At 39.5% G+C, this 19,270-nt stretch overlaps 1 long non-coding RNA gene across 2 annotated transcripts in view; it reads left to right on the forward strand.

Annotated features, from left to right (window-relative positions):
* Positions 1-572: 572 nt before the first annotated feature.
* The window catches only part of LOC134756616 (uncharacterized), a 44,730-nt gene continuing 26,032 nt past the window's right edge, over positions 573-19,270 (forward strand). The window contains exons 1-3 of one of the 2 annotated variants that reach the window (XR_010129501.1): positions 573-891; positions 5,334-5,411; positions 18,098-18,236. This is a non-coding gene — a long non-coding RNA (uncharacterized lncRNA). Of the gene's footprint in view, positions 892-5,279; positions 5,412-18,097; positions 18,237-19,270 lie in introns of both variants that reach the window. The other variant, XR_010129500.1, reaches the window with a different exon arrangement.

The following is a 19,270-nucleotide window of genomic DNA, read 5'->3' on the forward strand; positions in this document are numbered from 1 at the left end:
TGATATATGAAATATGACTTGACATCACAGAGTAACATTAGATCGTGGCAATGTTTTTTGCTGAAAGCACCTGCAGAAATGTATCTTCTTTCTAGTTTCCAAAAAACTCAGAGGCCATGGGGGAAGAGGGGACTTTGGCTGTCAGATAGTGCATGAGGTACATTCGGTTACAGTAATTTCATCATAATTCATATTCATAATTCACAGTGAGGAAACCTGAAAGTTGCTACCAGCTACCAATAAATGAAAGGTGGGGCGGGGTCGCTTGGGGGCGCAGCTTTGTGAGCCAGTGCCTGGACTCCCACGTGACAAATGGAAGGGCAGCGCGTGGAGGGAACTCAAGACCTGATTGGTTCTTCCTAAGCAGGACACGATCTTGTTGGCAGGGCAACCGGCCTTCAGTTGGTGGCCTTCAGTGGGTGCCTTAAGTTGGTGGCATTTGGTTGCCTTTCCTGGGGAGAGGCGGCAGGTGCTCAGCTCTGCAGAAGTGGGGGCAAGAGAAGGCCCAAGCTGCCTCGAGAAGAGCAGAGGTGCCCCATGGGGACCACGATGACCGGTTGCATGTGCACCAAAGCCAGCCCCCAGCAGGGCCAGTGCAGGGGTTCTGTCGGGCCGTCCTGTGGCTCTGATATCTATGAGTGGGCTGCCAGCAAAGGCACAGGCACCAGCAGAAAGGAGCAGAGACGCCCAGAACATGCTGTCCCCCAATGCCAGCCCCAAGCGAGGCCAGCTTAGGGTGCGGTGGGCAGAGCCATCCTGCAGCTCTGAGATCCATGAGGTGGAGGTGGGAGTAGCGCCAGGCTCCACTGCGTTGGAGCTCGCACAACTTGAGCCCAATTTGATTCTGGAGCCATGACCTGCAGCACATTGGTGACCAGAAGACTCCCAAAGGTAGGGAGACGACAGATACCGCTTGGCCTTAGGAGCTCCTCTGGCCGTTGCTGAACCAAGGTTCTCCCAGAGACATCTACAGCCTGGGGCTCCTCCCTTCTTCACCTATTTCCTTTCCTAGGCCCAGGCCCCAAGCATGAGGACTGGCTCTGCCTGGCGTCTTCATCCCTTCGTCTTTCCCTGTTGCATCCAGCTGGTTTCTTTTCCCCTCCCTACCCATATGCCCAGTTCTGGGCCCTCTTCTTCTTCCTAGAGGCTGGCCAAAAACTAAGTTTTTAAAGTACAAAATGGATGCTACAGATTTTGTTGCTGTAGAGGAAATGTCTGACAGCTCTTGTACTTAAACTTAAGTAGCTACACTGGGACTCACAGTTTCATATCTAGAGTTCTAGACCAGAGCTCTCTACCCTAAAGCAACAGCAAGGGATTAGAGGTACTCTTCTTGATTCTAATAATAAAAAATGATTTTTTTGTAGGGACAAGGTCTCACTGTGTTGCCCAAGCTGGTCTTAAACCCCTGGCCTCAAGTGATTCACCGACCTTGGCCTCCCACACTGCTGGGATGACAGGCAAGAGCCACCACACCTGGTCATTGGAGGTGCTCTTGCTTTGTGTGTTTCGGCTGGTCTTCAGGCGCAGCTGTCAGTAAGATGCCCCTGCAGTATAGTTCTAAGTCTCTCTGCACAGATTCAGTGGATCCTGTGATTTTTTTACATGGAATAGCCCCTTTATTTTTTGCACAGAAGGTAGACAATTCACAGTAACCTATGGCCTAGAAAATTTTATTTCCTGATCAACACAACTCTTTATAGATGCTTGTGGTCCAAAAATGCAGATTCCTAATCATCCCCACGAATAAGGGCGCCATTGCAAGGCAACCTGGGAGGGAGTTTAGGATTGCTCTGAGGCAGTGAAAGCTATTGAAATTCCCACATGAGGGGGCAGAAAAGGGAATCCACATGTTTTTATCCCTCCATGTTCTGGGTGTAACTTGGTCCTCGTTAAATTGCACCATTTTTGGCATCAGAGAGAACCGGATTTGAATCCCAGTTGCATCCCTCATTATTATTTGATGGTGAATGTGTTTTTAACTCGTCTGAGCCTCAGTTTGCTGATCTATAAAAGATGTGATTGTTACGAGGCTTCCATAACGTACATGTGCAAAAATCATGGCAAAATTCTTGCAATTTAAAAGAGAGGGCTGTTAGGAGACTTCTATCAGGTAAGTATGTAAAAACCTGGACACAATGCCTATAATTTTGTAAGTGTTCAATATATGGAGAAGGAGGATTATTTTTCTTTCATTTAATTTTTAGAGCAACTTTATAAAATTGGTGATGCTCATATATTTGAGATAATCAAACCAAGGATCAGAAAGACTAAATAAATAACGATAGTCACAAAGCAGTTCACAATACATTTACTGGATAATTTCTAGTTAAAAGTAGCAATGATGATCACCTTGAAAATTCTGTATTATCTGGAGGTTTTCTTTTACATAAGCTTCTTGGAATTTAGTAAGATAATTTGCAGCTCAAACAGCAGATCCGTAGAATATTTTGTTCCAGAGATTGTAGTGGGGGACAAAGTATTGCATGAGTTTTGTGGGGAACAAGGTGTGGGCTGAGAATCTAAGCAAACTTCAGTTGGTGGGCAGTGGCAGAAGGAGGAGGAGCTCCGTCTGTGCTCTCTCTTCCCCTAGTCACAGCCCTCAGGCTTGTTGCATCCAGGCCCTTCTAAGTTTAACAGGTTTATTTAGCATTTAGCAGACAAGTCAGCTCAGGGTAAGCGGGTAAGGTGGGGTGTGGGCTGCTAGTACAGTGCCACCCTTTGACCCAGGGCTGTCCGTGCCCATGGGGCTATTCCATATATTATATATTTTATATATATATAATATATAATATTTTTATATATATGTATATAAGCCTGTTGGCTTGTTAAAACCATGGATTCTAAGTTGCTGTATCAACGTGATCATTAGAAAAATGTGATGTACTTAGTGTGTAAATTTTAGAACATTTCTTCTTTAGCCTTGTTAATAATCAATTCTTTTCTAAAACACCTAGCCCAAATCTCCATAGGTTTTAATCGAATTATATTATACTTTGGATTTTCTGGTCTGCCTATCTTCCAAATAATAAAGTTCTTAAAATTAATTTTCTCTTTCTGCCATAACAATTTATCACAACTTTGTGGCTTAAATCAAAGACTTATGACCCTATAGTTCTGTAGGGCAAACCTCTGACTGTGGTCTTAACTGGGCTTAAGTCAAGCTGTTGTCAGGGCTGTATTGCTTTCTGGAGGCTCTAGAGAGAATCCATTTACTTTTCCAACTTTTAGATGCTGTCCCTATTCCTTGGATCATGGGACCATCCCTCCATCTTCAAAGCCAGTAATGTGGGATGTCTGTGACCATTGTTCTGTAGTCATATCACATTCTGACTGTAGCTAGGAAAGATTCTCTGATTTTATAGACACATGCAATTAGATTGGCCCCCAAGATAATCAAGGATAATCCTCCTAACTCAAGGGTTAATCACATCTCCAAAGTCCCTTTTGCCCCATGTAAAGTAATATGGTCACAGATTCCAGGAACCAGAACATCTTTATGGGGTCATTATTTTGACTGTGACAAAGGCAAAGTCTTGGACTTATGCATATCTAGATTTTCTTTGCTTAATTTCAGAGCCTAGAACACATTAGACTCTAAATAAATGTGAATGAGTGATAAATATTATATTTACAGATTGCTGCCACATTACAATTCTGTCCTCCCACTGGTGGTGGAATCCTATGTACTTTTTACCATCTCCATTTTGCATTCATACTGAACATGGCTATGTTATTCCTTTCACCTGGGTGATTTGAAATCATCTCTCTATTTCTATTTGTAGAGATCTTATCTATCAAGCCCTTCTCAAATGCCACTTCAAAAAACTTTTTCTAATCCCCAATTGTCTTAGTCAATTTATGCTCTCACAACAAAATAACACAGACTAGGCAATTTATGAAAACCAGACGTTTACCTGTCGTAGTTCTGGAGACTAGGAAGTCCAAGATCAAGGCGTTGGCAGGTTTGATGTCTGGTAAGGGCTGTTCTCTCCGTTCAAGATGGTGTCTTGATGCTGCATCTTCCAGAGACAAGGAACACTGTGTCCTCACATGGTGGAAGGCGGGAGAGCAAGAGGGATGAACTCCCTCCATGGAGCCCTTTCATGAGGGCTCCTAAACCCATTCCTGAGGTAGGAGTCCTGATGGCCTCATCACTTCTGGTAGGCTCCACCTCAACACTATCAAATTGTCAACGCTGAATCTCGGAGGAGGCACAGTGAAACCACAGCACCAATCAAGTATGATCTTTCTGTCCTCAGAAACCCCCTCATATGTTTGGACCTCCCATGCACTTTTATACATTTTGTCTCATGGTTTCTTCCTGTACAAATAAGGTGCTGTAAATGGATAGCTATAGTTTTGGGTTTCATTTCAACAAAACACCCTTCCTAGTTTTTTGAACCCCAAGCGAAGTATGAGGACAGGCCCCACCTTCCATTACAAAAGCTGAAAGGGAGTGCATGATCCTTTTTCCAGTTTCTTGGCCACCCACGTGTAGGCACATATCTAGGCCCAGCCAACTGATGTCTCTTTATTAGAACTTGGAACCCGATGAAATGATGCAAAAGACCTGAAAGAATCAGAGATGATTCTGAGAAATTGAGCAGAGATGCAGGTCCAGGAATGTGGCAGCAAGTGCCTAGGTTCAGCAGAGCCCAGCTACATGGTGACAAGTGTCAAATGACAATATCCTAGTGGTGGATCCCAAGATCTCCTTCCGTTGAATGAACTTGGCTGTGCTGAGTTTCCCTCAGTTCTTACCTGCTTCTTCAGCATCTTCAATGATTTTTTGAACTATTCAATATCCTTTCATTGAATTCCTGTTTTGCTTAAGTTGTCTAGAATTTGTTATTTTCAGTGAAAAATATAAACCAATTATGCCCTCACATTAAAACACACTCCACTTAGGCATCTCCTGTGATCTCACTGGAGAAAAGTGTAGAAGTTATTTGTAATTTGACTCAGAATGATAGGATTAGTTTGGTACTAGTAACAATGGAGATAAGTAACTAACTTTTTGTGAAACTTCTTCCTGGGGTGAAACAAAATCTATTGTGGAAACTCTTTCCAATCATCTCTGGAAATTTATTAAGTGACCTAGTATATAATGATAATTTACCATGATATTTGATAAAATAGTTTTGTGTGTTCAGAATAATTTCTTTGTTCTTTACCTTTGAAAATAATGCATTGATAGTTAATTTTCTCCTAAATTGTCTGTTTTTATTTCCATAAAAGGTATTTATTGAATGTCTCCTTACTTTTAATATAACTAGGCATTGTGTGATCAAAGCAAAATAAATATGTTCTTGTTTCTGAAATTACTAAAGCTTTGAAAATGGACTTATCGACCTCAAGCCAATGGGACATATTCCTGTGTGGCCTTCTCCCCTGTTAGGTTTCCCAGGGTAAGTGGTGATTCCTTTTCTGTCTTTTTAAAGATTTTAGAAATGCAGCTTCTGCTCTGGGCCACTAGGTGGAGTACTTCAGAGCAGGGTTTGTGGGAGTACAAAGCTAACTTCTGCTGCTTTTGCTTGATGCTTCTGCAGCTCCCTTGACTACTGTGGATGATAAGTAACCATTTTCTTCCTCTTCTTTCTTTTTTCCCCTCACTCTTTGGAGTGAACTTGAAACATTTAGGAAGTTTGTTCATCAACATATACCGTGTTTATGAAAATCCGGCTAAGATAATATGGTAGGACTCCTTTGGTTATAAATAATAGAATTCAAACTCAAACTGGTCTAAGCCAAAAAATATATATTAATTTGTGGACTCGTATAATGGAAAAATCCAGGGTATAGCTTCAGAATGGCTGAACGTAGGGTCTCAGGACTTGGCTTCTCTCCTCTTCCTTGTTTTTTTCTTCCCCATTGATTTTATTCTCAGACAAGTTTTCCCTTGGTGCTGCAATGTGGTCATCATCACTCCTCCAGTTTACATTTCCTTAGTTCCATAGCCCCAGAATAAAGCAAAAAACAGAAACACTTCTAATAGTTTCAATAAGAGACTAGAGATTGACTTTGGGTGTGAGACTTGGATTTCATGTCCATCTCTAGTTTCATCTGTGCCAGGATTAGAAGTCTATTCATTGGCCAGGCCTGTGTCACGAGCTCATACAGGGTTTCCACTGTCCAAACAGTCCGTTTGCAAGTATTAGAAAATGGCTCCCCTTTCTCCAGTTAGATGCAGCCCTGTATCGGTGCATGTGGCTTGGAGAAGAGCATGCGGGCTAGATTTCAACCCCCCTTTCTCCCTTAGCTGGGTTTCTTCCTTGAGTGAACAACATACTTGTTAGTAGCTGTCCTGTGCTTATTCCTGAAACTGGGGGTGAAATCAGCCCCCATGCCAAAACTGAAGGACAGAAGGTGGCTTCATCTAGGGTATCAGATAATGGCTAATAACAAAGGGAGGGGACAGTGGGTGCTGTGTGGGCAAAAGGAGCAAAAAATAATCCTAACCTGTCTAGACTTCATCTCAGAAGCCATATGCAACCTTCTTCAATGGAAATATTTAACACTTCAGGAGTGCCAAGAAGGCTATAAGGAGCATATCTCTTAAGGACCTAAGTTAGGGCATTCTAGAATGTATGCTTTATGGATGTACCTTATAAACATATAACACTGACTAATACACACAGAAAATATATTGCAGAGTAACATAGATGACAGAACTTGAAATACATGACATTCTACCGCAGTCTATCATTATTTTCTAACTTATCAAAAGACTCAGAGGATCTTTTTTTTTGTATTGATAAATTTCTAACCACAGCCCTATTTACTCGTGTCTTGAACAACAGAGTATTTGCAAATATGTCTGAAGAGGGAAGAGAAAGAAAATGATTCTGAAAAAGCTGATAACATTAAGACAGCTTTTTATAGAAGATGTAAATTTGCAACCACAAATTAAAAACTTATAGGAGATACACAAAATGTGAAGAAAAATAAATGAAACCAAACCACTACAAGAAATAACCAAACTAAGAAGACAGCAAGAGAGGAAAAAAAAAAAAGAACTGCAAAACATATGAAAAACAATTAACAAAATGCAAGTTACTCCTTACCTATCAACAATGACTTTAAATGTGAAAGGATTAAACTATCTAATTAAAAGACATAGAGTGGCAAAATGCATAAAAGATACTCATCAGTACATATTTATAAGGGAGTCACTTTAGATATTAAGATACATAGAGGCTCATAGTGAAGGGATGGGAAAAGATACTCTATGCAAATGGTAACCAAAAAAGAGCAAGGGTATCTATACTTAGACCAGAAAAAATAGACTTGAAATAAAAAACTGTCACTAGAGACTAAGAAGGTCATTATATAATGATAAAAGTTCACTTCAATGTGAAGATTGTAAATATATATCCACCCAACATTAGAACACCTAAATATACAAAGTTAATATCAACAAAGTAAGGGGAGAAATCAGTAACACTAAAATAATAGTAGGCAACTTCAGTACCCCAAATTCAATAATGGATGGAACATCTAGGCAGGAATAAAAAACGAGGAAGCAGCTGACTTGAACAACACAGTAGATTAAACACTGACAGATACACAACTTTCCATTCAACAGCAGGAGAATATACATTCTTCTCAAGTGAACACAGAATATTCTCTGAGATAGATCAAATCTTAGGTCACAAGGCATTTTACAAATTTAAGAAGTTTGATATAATGCCAAGTATCTTCTCAGACCACAATGGAATAATATTAGAAGTCAAAAACAAAGAAAACAGAAACATTTACAAAAATGCAGAAACTAAACAACACACTCTTGAACAACCATTGGGTAAAAGAAGAAATCAAAAGGGAATTTTAAAAATATCTTGAGACAAACAAAAATGAACATACAACTCAACAAAACTTACAGCATGCAGCAAAAGAAGTGTGAAGAGGAAAATGTTACAGTGATAAATACCTACATTAAAAAATAAGAGCGATCTCACTCGAACAACCTAACTTTACAAATAAACAATTAGAAAAAGAAAAACTAACTAAACCCAAAGTTAGCATAATGAAGTAAATAATAAAGATTAGAATATAAATAAAATAACTATAAAATAGAAAACAATAGAAAAATCAACAAAACTAGAGTTCAATTTTTGGAAATACAAACAAAAATAACAAACCCTTAGCTACACTAAGAAAAAAAGAGAAACTCAAGTAAATATAATCAGAAATGAAAACGGAGACATTATAACAAATGTACAGGAATACAAATGATTATAAAGGACAATTAAGCAGTTATATGCCAATAAATTGGATAACCTAGAAGAAATGGATAAATTCTTAGAAAGATGCAATATACCAAGGTGGAACAAAAAAGAAGTAGAACAGACCAAAAGCAAGCACAGAGATTTAATCAGTAATCAAAAATTTCCCAACAAAGAAAAGCCCAGGTGCAGACGCTTTCATGGGCAACTTCTACCAAACATTCAAAGAAGAACTAACACCAAAACTTCTTAAACTCTTCAGAAAAAATAGAAGGGAGAATACTCTCAAACTCATTTCATGAGGCCGATGTTACCATGACTTAAAAGCCAGACGCAGACAACACAAGAAAAAATAATTACAGACCAGTATCCTTAATGAATATAGATGCAAAAATTCTCAATAAAATACAAACTAGCAAACTGAATTCAAAAGCACATTGAAAAGGTCATACACCATGACCAATTGGAATTTATCTATGGCGTACAAGGATGTTTCAATGTGTAAAAATTAATAATGTGATGTACCACATTAACAGAATGAAAGACAAAAATAATGTTCCAATCGATGCAGAAAACACATTTGACAAAATTCAATATACTTTCATGATAAAACTCTCAACAAAATAAGTATACAAGAAACTTACCTCAACACTATAAAGGCTGTATATGAAAAACCTATATCTAATATTATAATCAATGGGGAAAAACTGAAAGTTTTTTCTTTAATATCTGGAACAAGACAAGGATGTCTACTCTCATCACTCCTATTCAACATAGTACTGGAAGTCCTAGCCAGAGCAATCAGGCAAGAGTAAAAAAAGGCATCAAAATTGAAAGGAAGGATATAGTTACCTCTGTTAACAGAAGACATGATTATTATACATTAAAAACTCTAAAGACTCCACAGAAAATGGTTAGAAATAATACAGTAAGTCTTTCATATCTGCTGGGGATTTGTTTCAGGACCCCCTCAGATAACAAAATCTGTGATGATCAACTCCCTCACATAAAATTGTGTACAGTTGGCCCTATGTATCCATGGGTCCACATCTGTGGATTCAAACCACCACAGATGGAAAATATGTACAAGTTAGGTTCATGGTTGATTGAGTTCATGGTTGCAGAACCCATTGATATGAAGGACTGACTATATAATAAATATACTAAAGTTGTAGGATACACAATTGACATACAAAAATCATTGCTATTTCTAAACACTAACAATGAATTGTCTGAAAGGTAAATTTAAAAAACAGTGTCAAATAAACTATTTTGGAACTAACTGACCAAAGAAGTGAAAGACTTAAACACTACAAATTATAAAAGATTGATGACAGAAATTTAAACCAAAGTAAATTGAAAGACAACCCATGGATTGAAAGAGTTAGTACTGTATTATTAAAGTGTCCATATTACTCAAAGCAATCTACACATTTAATGTAATCCATATCAAAATCCCAATTGTACTCTCACAGAAATAGAAAAAAATAATCCTAAAATTCGTATAGAATCACAAAAATCCCTGAGTGGCTGAAGCTATTTTGAGCAAGAACAAAGCTACAGGTATCACAGTTCCTGACTTCAAATTAAATTACAAAGCTGTAGAAAGAAAAACACCGGTACTGGCATAAAAACAGACACATAAACCAGTGAAACAAAATAGAGAACCTAGGCATAACCCACACATTTGCAGCAATTGATCACCCTGGGAGGTGACAAGGAGACACTATAGGCAGAGGATATGCTCTTGACCAAATGGTGTTAGGAATGCTGGATGTCTACATGTAAAAGAATGAAGTCGGATCCCTAGCTCACGCCTTATGTAAAAATTAACTCAAAATGGATTAAATGTTTAAATATAATCACTGAAACCACAAAACTCCTGGAAGAAGACAGGAGAAAACATTCTTGACATTGGTCTCGGCAATAATTTGTTTAGATATGATGCCAAAAGCACAGGCAACAAAGGCAAAATAGATAAATGAATTACGTCGAACTAAAAAGCTTCTGCACAGCAAAGAAACAACTAGTGAAATGATAAGGCCACCTATGAAATGGGGAAAATGTTTGTAAACCATATCTTTTATAAAGAGTTCAAAAAATAAGAAGGACACACACACATCAATTCCAAAATTATAAATAACCTAATTTTATTTTAAGGCAAAGAACGTAAATAAATACATCTCAAAAGAAGAAATTCAAATGGCTAACAGGTATAAGAAAATGTGCTCAACATCTCTAAACTTCAGAGTAATGCAAATCAAACCACAATGAGCTATCATGTCACACCTGTTAAAATGGCTATTATCAAAAAGAGAAAAGATAAGTGTTGGTAAGAATGTGGAGAAAAGGAAACCATTATACACTATTGATGGGAATGCAAATTAGTAAAACACAGAAAACAGGATCGAGGTTCCTCCAAAAAAAATTGAAAATAGCATTGGCCTGGTGTGATGGCTCACACCTGTAATCCCAGGATTTGGGGAAGCCAAGGCAGGAGGCCAGGAGCTCCACACCAGCCTAGGTAACATAGCAAGACCCCATATCAGAAAAAAAAAATTAAAATTAGCCAGACATGGTGTTGTACACCTGTAGTCCCAGCTACTCAGGAGGCTGAGGTAGGAGGATGGCTTGATCCCAGGAGTTCAAGGCTGCAGTGAGCTATGATCTTGCCACTGGACTTTACCCTGGATGACAGAGTGAGACCCGGTATCAAAAATAAAAAAAAGAACTACCACATAATCCAACAATTTCACTTCTGGATATATGTCCAGTGAAATTGACATAAGAGTCTTAGAGAGGTGTCTGTCATCCCCTGTTCATTGCAGCATGACACACAATGACCAAAATATGAAAGTAACCTAAATGCCCTTTGGCAGAGGAACAGATGAATGGGTAAAGAAAATGTGACGTGTATACATAAAATGAAATATTATACAACCTTAAAAAAGAAGGAAATCCTTCTATTTGTGAAAACATGGATGGAGCTGGAAGATATTGCACCAAGCAAAAATGCAAGACACGGAGACAACTACTTCATGATCTCACTTACTTGTGGAATCTACAACAGTCAAATTCTTAAAAACAGAGAATAGGACAGTGGTTGCCAGGGGCTCAGGGAGGGGAAATGGGGTGATGTTAATTAAATTGTGCAATGTTCCAGTTATAATAATTTCTGGAGATATAATGTACAATATGGAACAACACTGTATCGTATTCTTGTGTTCTGCTAAAGGACTAGATCATAAATTAATTACTGTCAACACACACACAATGGTAAATATGTAGAGATAACATGCTAATTTGCTTGATTGTGGTGATCCTTTCAAAAAGTATAGAAATAGGGGGGAGGAGCCAAGATGGCCGAATAGGAACAGCTCCGGTCTACAGCTCCCAGCGTGAGCGACGCAGAAGACGGGTGATTTCTGCATTTCCATCTGAGGTGCCAGGTTCATCTCACTAGGGAGTGCCAGACAGTGGGTGCAGGTCAGTGGGTGCACACACCATGCGCAAGCGGAAGCAGGGCGAGGCATTGCCTCACTCGGGAAGTGCAAGGGGTCAGGGAGTTCCCTTTCCTAGTTAAAGAAAGGGGTGACTGATGGCACCTGGAAAATCGGGTCACTCCACCCGAATACTGCACTTTTCTGACGGGCTTAAAAAACGGCACACCACGAGATTACATCCTGCACCTGGCTCGGAGGGTCCTACGCCCACGGAGTCTCACTGATTGCTAGCACAGCAGTCTGAGATCAAACTGCAAGGTGGCAGCGAGGCTGTGGGAGGGGCGCCCACCATTGCCTACGCTTGCTTATGTAAACAAAGCAGCCAGGAAGCTCGAACTGGGTGGAGCCCACCACAGCTCAAGGAGGCCTGCCTGCCTCTGTAGGCTCCACCTCTGGGGGCAGGGCACAGACAAACAAAAAGACAGCAGTAACCTCTGCAGACTTAAATATCCCTGTCTGACAGCTTTGAAGAGAGCAGTGGTTCTCCCAGCATGCAGCTGGAGATCTGAGAACGGGCAGACTGCCTCCTCAAGTGGGTCCCTGACCCCTGAACCCCAAGCAGCCTAACTGGGAGGCACCCCCCAGCAGGGGCACACTGACACCCCACACGGCAGGGTACTCCAACATACCTGCAGCTGAGGGTCCTGTCTGTTAGAAGAAAAACTAACAAACAGAGAGGACATCCACACCAAAACCCATCTGTACATCACCATCATCAAAGACCAAAAGTAGATAAAACCACAAAGATGGGGAAAAAACAGAACAGAAAAACTGGAAACTCTAAAAAGCAGAGCACCTCTCCTGCAAAAGAATGCAGTTCCTCGCCAGCAATGGAACAAAGCTGGACGGAGAATGACTTTGACGAGTTGAGAGAAGAAGGCTTCAGACGATCAAATTACTCTGAGCTACGGGAGGACATTCAAACCAAAGGCAAAGAAGTTGAAAACTTTGAAAAAAATTTAGAAGAATGTATAACTAGAATAACCAATACAGAGAAGTGCTTAAAGGAGCTGATGGAGCTGAAAACCAAGGTTCGAGAACTACGTGAAGAATGCAGAAGCCTCAGGAGCCAATGCGATCAACTGGAAGAAAGGGTATCAGCAATGGAAGATGAAATGAATGAAATGAAGCGAGAAGGGAAGTTTAGAGAAAAAAGAATAAAAAGAAATGAGTAAAGCCTCCAAGAAATATGGGACTATGTGAAAAGACCAAACCTACATCTGATTGGTGTACCTGAAAGTGATGGGGAGAATAGGACCAAGTTGGACAACACTCTGCAGGATATTATCCAGGAGAACTTCCCCAATCTAGCAAGGCACCCAACGTTCAGATTCAGGAAATACAGAGAACGCCACAAAGGTACTCCTTGAGAAGAGCAACTCCAAGACACATAATTGTCAGATTCACCAAAGTTGAAATGAAGGAAAAAATGTTAAGGGCAGCCAGAGAGAAAGGTCGGGTTACCCTCAAAGGGAAGCCCATCAGACTAACAGCAGATCTCTCGGCAGAAACCCTACAAGCCAGAAGAGAGTGGGGGCCAATATTCAACATTCATAAAGAAAAGAATTTTCAACCCAGAATTTCATATCCAGCCAAACTAAGCTTCATAAGTGAAGGAGAAATAAAACACTTTACAGACAAGCAAATGCTGAGAGATTTTGTCACCACCAGACCTGCCCTAAAAGAGCTCCTGAAGGAAGCACTAAACATGGAAAGGAACAACCGGTACCAGCCGCTGCAAAATCATGCCAAAATGTAAACACCATTGAGACTAGGAAGAAACTGCATCAACTAATGAGCAAAATAACCAGCTAGCATCATAATGACAGGATCAAATTCACACATAACAATATTAACTTTAAATGTAAATGGACTAAATGTTCCAATTAAAAGGCACAGACTGGTAAATTGGATAAAGAGTCAAGACCCATCCGTGTGTTGTATTCAGGAAACCCATCTCACATGCAGAGACACACATAGGCTCAAAATAAAAGGATGGAGGAAGATCTACCAAGCAAATGGAAAACAAAAAAAGGCAGGGGTCGCAATCCTAGTCTCTGATAAAACAGACTTTAAACCAACAAAGATCAAAAGAGACAAAGAAGGCCATCACATAATGGTAAAGGGATAAATTCAACAAGAAGAGCTAAGTATCCTAAATATATATGCACCCAATACAGGAGCACCCAGATTCATAAAGCAAGTCCTGAGTGAGCTACAAGGAGACTTAGACTCCCACACACTAATAATGGGAGACTTTCACACCCCACTGTCAACATTAGACAGATCAACGAGACAGAAAGCCAACAAGGATACCCAGGAATTGAACTCAGCTCTGCACCAAGCGGACCTAATAGATATCTACAGAACTCTCCACTCCAAATCAACAGAATATACATTTTTTTCAGCACTACACCACACCTATTCCAAAATTGACCACATATTTGGAAGTAAAGCTCTCCTCAGCAAATGTAAAAGAACAGAAACTGTAACAAACTATCTCTCAGACCACAGTGCAATCAAACTAGAAATCAGGATTAAGAATCTCACTCAAAACTGCTCAACTACATGGAAACTGAACAACCTGCTCCTGAATGACTACTGGGTACATAACAAAATGAAGGCAGAAATAAAGATGTTCTTTGAAACCAACGAGAACAAAGACACAACATACCAGAATCTCTGGGATGCATTCAAAGCAGTGTGTAGAGGGAAATTTATAGCACTAAATGCCCACAAGAGAAAGCAGGAAAGATCCAAAATTGACACCCTAACATCACAATTCAAAGAACTAGAAAACAAGAGCAAACACATTCAAAAGCTAGCAGAAGGCAAGAAATAACTAAAATCAGAGCAGAACTGAAGGAAATACAGACACAAAAAACCCTTGAAAAATTAATGAATCCAGGAGCTGGTTTTTTGAAAGGATCAACAAAATTGATAGACTGTTAGCAAGACTAATAAAGAAAAAAAGAGAGAAGAATCAAATAGACGCAATAAAAAATGATAAAGGGGATCTCACCACCAATCCCACAGAAATACAAACTACCATCAGAGAATACTACAAACACCTCTACGCAAATAAACTAGAAAATCTAGAAGAAATGGATAAATTCCTCGACACATACACTCTCCCAAGACTAAACCAGGAAGAAGTTGAATCTCTGAATAGACCAATAACAGGAGCTGAAATTGTGGCAATAATCAATAGCTTACCAACCAAAAAGAGTCCAGGACCAGGTGGATTCACACTGAATTCTACCAGAGGTACAAGGAGGAACTGGTACCATTCCTTCTGAAACTATTCCAATCAATAGAAAAAGAGGGAATCCTCCCTAACTCATTTTATGAGGCCAGCATCATCCTAATACCAAAGCCGGGCAGAGACACAACCAAAAAAGAGAATTTTAGACCAATATCCTTGATGAACATTGATGCAAAAATCCTCAATAAAATACTGGCAAACCGAATTCAGCAGCACATCAAAAAGCTTATCCACCATGATCAAGTGGGCTTCGTCCCTGGAATGCAAGGCTGGTTCAATATATGCAAATCAATAAATGTAATCCAGCATATAAACAGAGCCAAAGACAAAAACCTCATGATTATCTCAATAGATGCAGAAAAGGCCTTTGACAAAATTCAACAACACTTCATGCTAAAAACTCTCAATACATTAGGTATTGATGGGACGTATCTCATATTAATAAGAGCTGTCTATGACAAACCCACAGCCAATATCATACTGAATGGACAAAAACTGGAAGCATTCCCTTTGAAAACTGGCACAAGACAGGGATGCCCTCTCTCACCACTCATATTCAACATAATGTTGGAACTTCTGGACAGGGCAATCAGGCAGGAGAAGGAAATAAAGGGTATTCAATTAGGAAAGGAGGAAGTCAAATTGTCCCTGTTTGCAGATGACATGATTGTATATCTAGAAAACCCCATTGTCTCAGCCCAAAATCTCCTTAAGCTGATAAGCAACTTCAGCAAAGTCTCAGGATACAAAATCAATGTACAAAAATCACAAGCAGTCTTATACACCAACAACAGACAAACAGAGAGCCAAATCATGAGTGAACTCCCATTCACAATTGCTTCAAAGAGAATAAAATACCTAGGAATCCACCTTACAAGGGATGTGAAGGACCTATTCAAGGAGAACTACAAACCACTGCTCAAGGAAATAAAAGAAGATACAAACAAATGGAAGAACATTCCATGCTCATGGGTAGGAAGAATCAATATTGTGAAAATGCTCATACTGCCCAAGGTAATTTACAGATTCAATGCCATCCCCATCAAGCTACTAATGCCTTTCTTCACAGAACTGGAAAAAACTACTTTAAAGTTCATATGGAACCAAACAGGAGCCCTCATCACCAAGTCAATCCTAAGCCAGAAGAACATAGCTGGAGGCATCATGCTACCTGACTTCAAACTATACCACAAGTCTACAGTAACCAAAACAGCATGGTACTGGTACCAAAACAGAGATATATATCAATGGAACAGAACAGAGCCCTCAGAAATAATGCCGCATATCTACAACTATCTGATCTTTGACAAACCTGAGAAAAACAAGCAATGGGGAAGGGATTCCCTATTTAATAAATGGTGCTGGGAAAATTGGCTAGCCATATGTAGAAAGCTGAAACTGGATCCCTTCCTTATACCTTATACAAAAATCAATTCAAGATGGATTAAAGACTTAAACGTTAGACCTAAAACCAGAAAAACCCTAGAAGAAAACCTAGGCATTACCATTCAGGACATAGGCATGGGCAAGGACTTCATGTCTAAAACACCAAAAGCAATGGCAACAAAAGACAAAATTGACAAATGGGATCTAATTAAACTAAAGAGCTTCTGCACAGCAAAAGAAACTATCATCAGAGTGAACAGGCAACCTACAAAATGGGAGAAAATTTTCACAACCTACTCATCTGACAAAGGGCTAATATCCAGAATCTGCAATGAACTCAAACAAATTTACAAAAAAAAAAAAAAAAGACAACCCCATCAAAAAGTGGGCGAAGGACATGAACAGACAATTCTCAAAAGAAGACATTTATGCAGCCAAAAAACACATGAAAAAATGCTCATCATCACTGGCCATCAGAGACATGCAAATCAAAACCACAACGAGATGCCATCTCACACCAGTTAGAATGGCAATCATTAAAAAGTCAGGAAACCACAGATGTTGGAGAGGGTGTGGAAAAATAGGAACACTTTTACACTGTCAGTGGGACTGTCAACTAGTTCAACCATTGTGGAAGTCAGTGTGGCGATTCTTCAGGGATCTAGAACTGGAAATACCATTTGACCCAGCTATCCCATTACTGGGTATATACCCAAAAGACTATAAATCATGCTGCTATAAAGACACATGCACACGCATGTTTATTGTGGCATTATTCACAATAGCAAAGACTTGGAACCAATCCAAATATCCAACAATAATAGACTGGATTAAGAAAATGTGGCACATATACACCATGGAATACTATGCAGCCATAAAAAATGATGAGTTCATGTCCTTTGTAGGGACATGGATGAAATTGGAAATCATCATTCTCAGTAAACTATCACAAGAACAAAAAAACCAAACACCGCATATTCTCACTCATAGGTGGGAATTGAACAATGAGATCACATGGACACAGGAAGGGGAACATCACACTCTGGGGACTGTTGTGGGTTGGGGGGACGGGGGAGGGATAGCATTGGGAAATATACCTAATGCTAGATGACGAGTTAGTGGGTGCAGCGCATCAGCATGGCACATGTATGCATATGTAACTAACCTGCACAATGTGCACATGTACCCTAAAACTTAAAGTATAATAAAAAAATGAAAAAAAACCCAAAAAGTATAGAAATATCAAAACATTAAGTTATCTTAAATTTATACAATTTGTATATGTCATGTTATCATGATAAAGCTGTTAAGAAAGATTTAGTAAATCATGTCTACAACCTGGGAAGTTTCTCATTACAGGGAGGGCTGGAGTAGGAAAATGGAATTTTGCAACAAGTATTGGGTGAGGGACATGGGAAATGATTGATCAAGTATTTAAGAAATGACCTGGGTGGAAGCTACATCAAAGGGTATGAGCTTTAGCACATCAGTCCTCAAACTTTTGGTTTCAGGAACACTGAACATTTTTAAAAGTTACTGAGGACCCCAAAGAGCTTCTATTTATTTGGATTATGTCTATCTATATTTATCATATTAAACATTAAAACTGAGAAATTAAAAAAATATACTTATATGTTTACGTAAATCACATTTTTAAATTATCATTTTTAAGCAGTAAAGTTGGTGAGAACAGTGACATTGTTTTATATTTTTAGATATGTCTTTAATGTCTGGTTTAATAGAAGAAAACTTGGTTCTCCTTTCTGCTTCTACATTTAATTTCTTGTGACATCCCATGTCAGGTAGCCTCTGGGAAACTCCAATTATACTTGTGAGAGAATGAAAGTGGAAAAGGTAAACAAAACCTGTGTATTTTTATGAAAAGGCTTTTGACCTTGCAGAGCCACTGGAAGGGACTCAGGGACTTCTCGGGGTTCTCTGGCTCATGTGTTCACAGAGTAGAGGGTAAGTCCGCAAGAGAAAGCAGTGATTGGGTGTGGGAGGTCTTGCTGAGAGGTGGTAGAGAAGAGGTTGGATGTGAAGAACGTATGGTCGTTGTTTTCATTTCTTTTCCCTTTCCTTTGGCCTCTTGTTGCTGGGATTTCCTCTTTAGAAGATCGTATCATAAATTAGAAATAGCATTAATGAACATTCTTGATACTGCCTAATGAAAGTTTTTGTTTTGTCTTCCTGAGTCTTGATACATTTCAAGAAGTCTTCTATCTCATTTATTTTTCCCACCCAACTTTGGAATTTAGGAAGAGTCGATATAGCTATATTTAGATGATTTATCTCCCTGAAGACATTTTGGGATCATTTATAAATCTCTATAAACAATGCTCTGATGTCCCTTTATTTTGTTCAGAGACTGGGTCTTGCCGTGTTGTCTGGAGTGGAGTGGCTCGATTGTAGCTCACAATACACAATACAATCAAACTCCTGTGCTCAAAGTGATCCTTCCACTCAGCCTCCACAGTAGCTAGGTCTGCAGGTGTGTGCCAGCACGCCTAGCTTTTGATTACTATTATTATTTTTGTAGAAATGGGGGTTTCATTATGCTGCCCAGGCTGGTCTTCCAACTCCTGGCCTCAAGCGATCCTCCTGCCTTCCGCCGTCTGAGGAGCTGAGATTACAAGTGTAAGCCACCATGCTGGTCCTGATATCATTTAAATACAAACATGATACTATATTCCTTGTAGAAAGTGCTACATAAATATAATTTTTTTGAAATAGGGTCTTGCTGTGTCACCCAGGCTGGAATGCCGTGGTATGATCACATTCACTGCAGCCTTGACCTCCTGGGCTTAAGCGATCCTTCCACCTCAGCCTTCCAAGTAGCTGGCTCCTGAGGTATGAGCCACCAAGCCCAGAGAATTTTTCAATTTTTG

Source organism: Gorilla gorilla, chromosome 11 (genome assembly GCF_029281585.2).
Source record: "Gorilla gorilla gorilla isolate KB3781 chromosome 11, NHGRI_mGorGor1-v2.1_pri, whole genome shotgun sequence".
Lineage (NCBI taxonomy): Eukaryota > Metazoa > Chordata > Mammalia > Primates > Hominidae > Gorilla > Gorilla gorilla.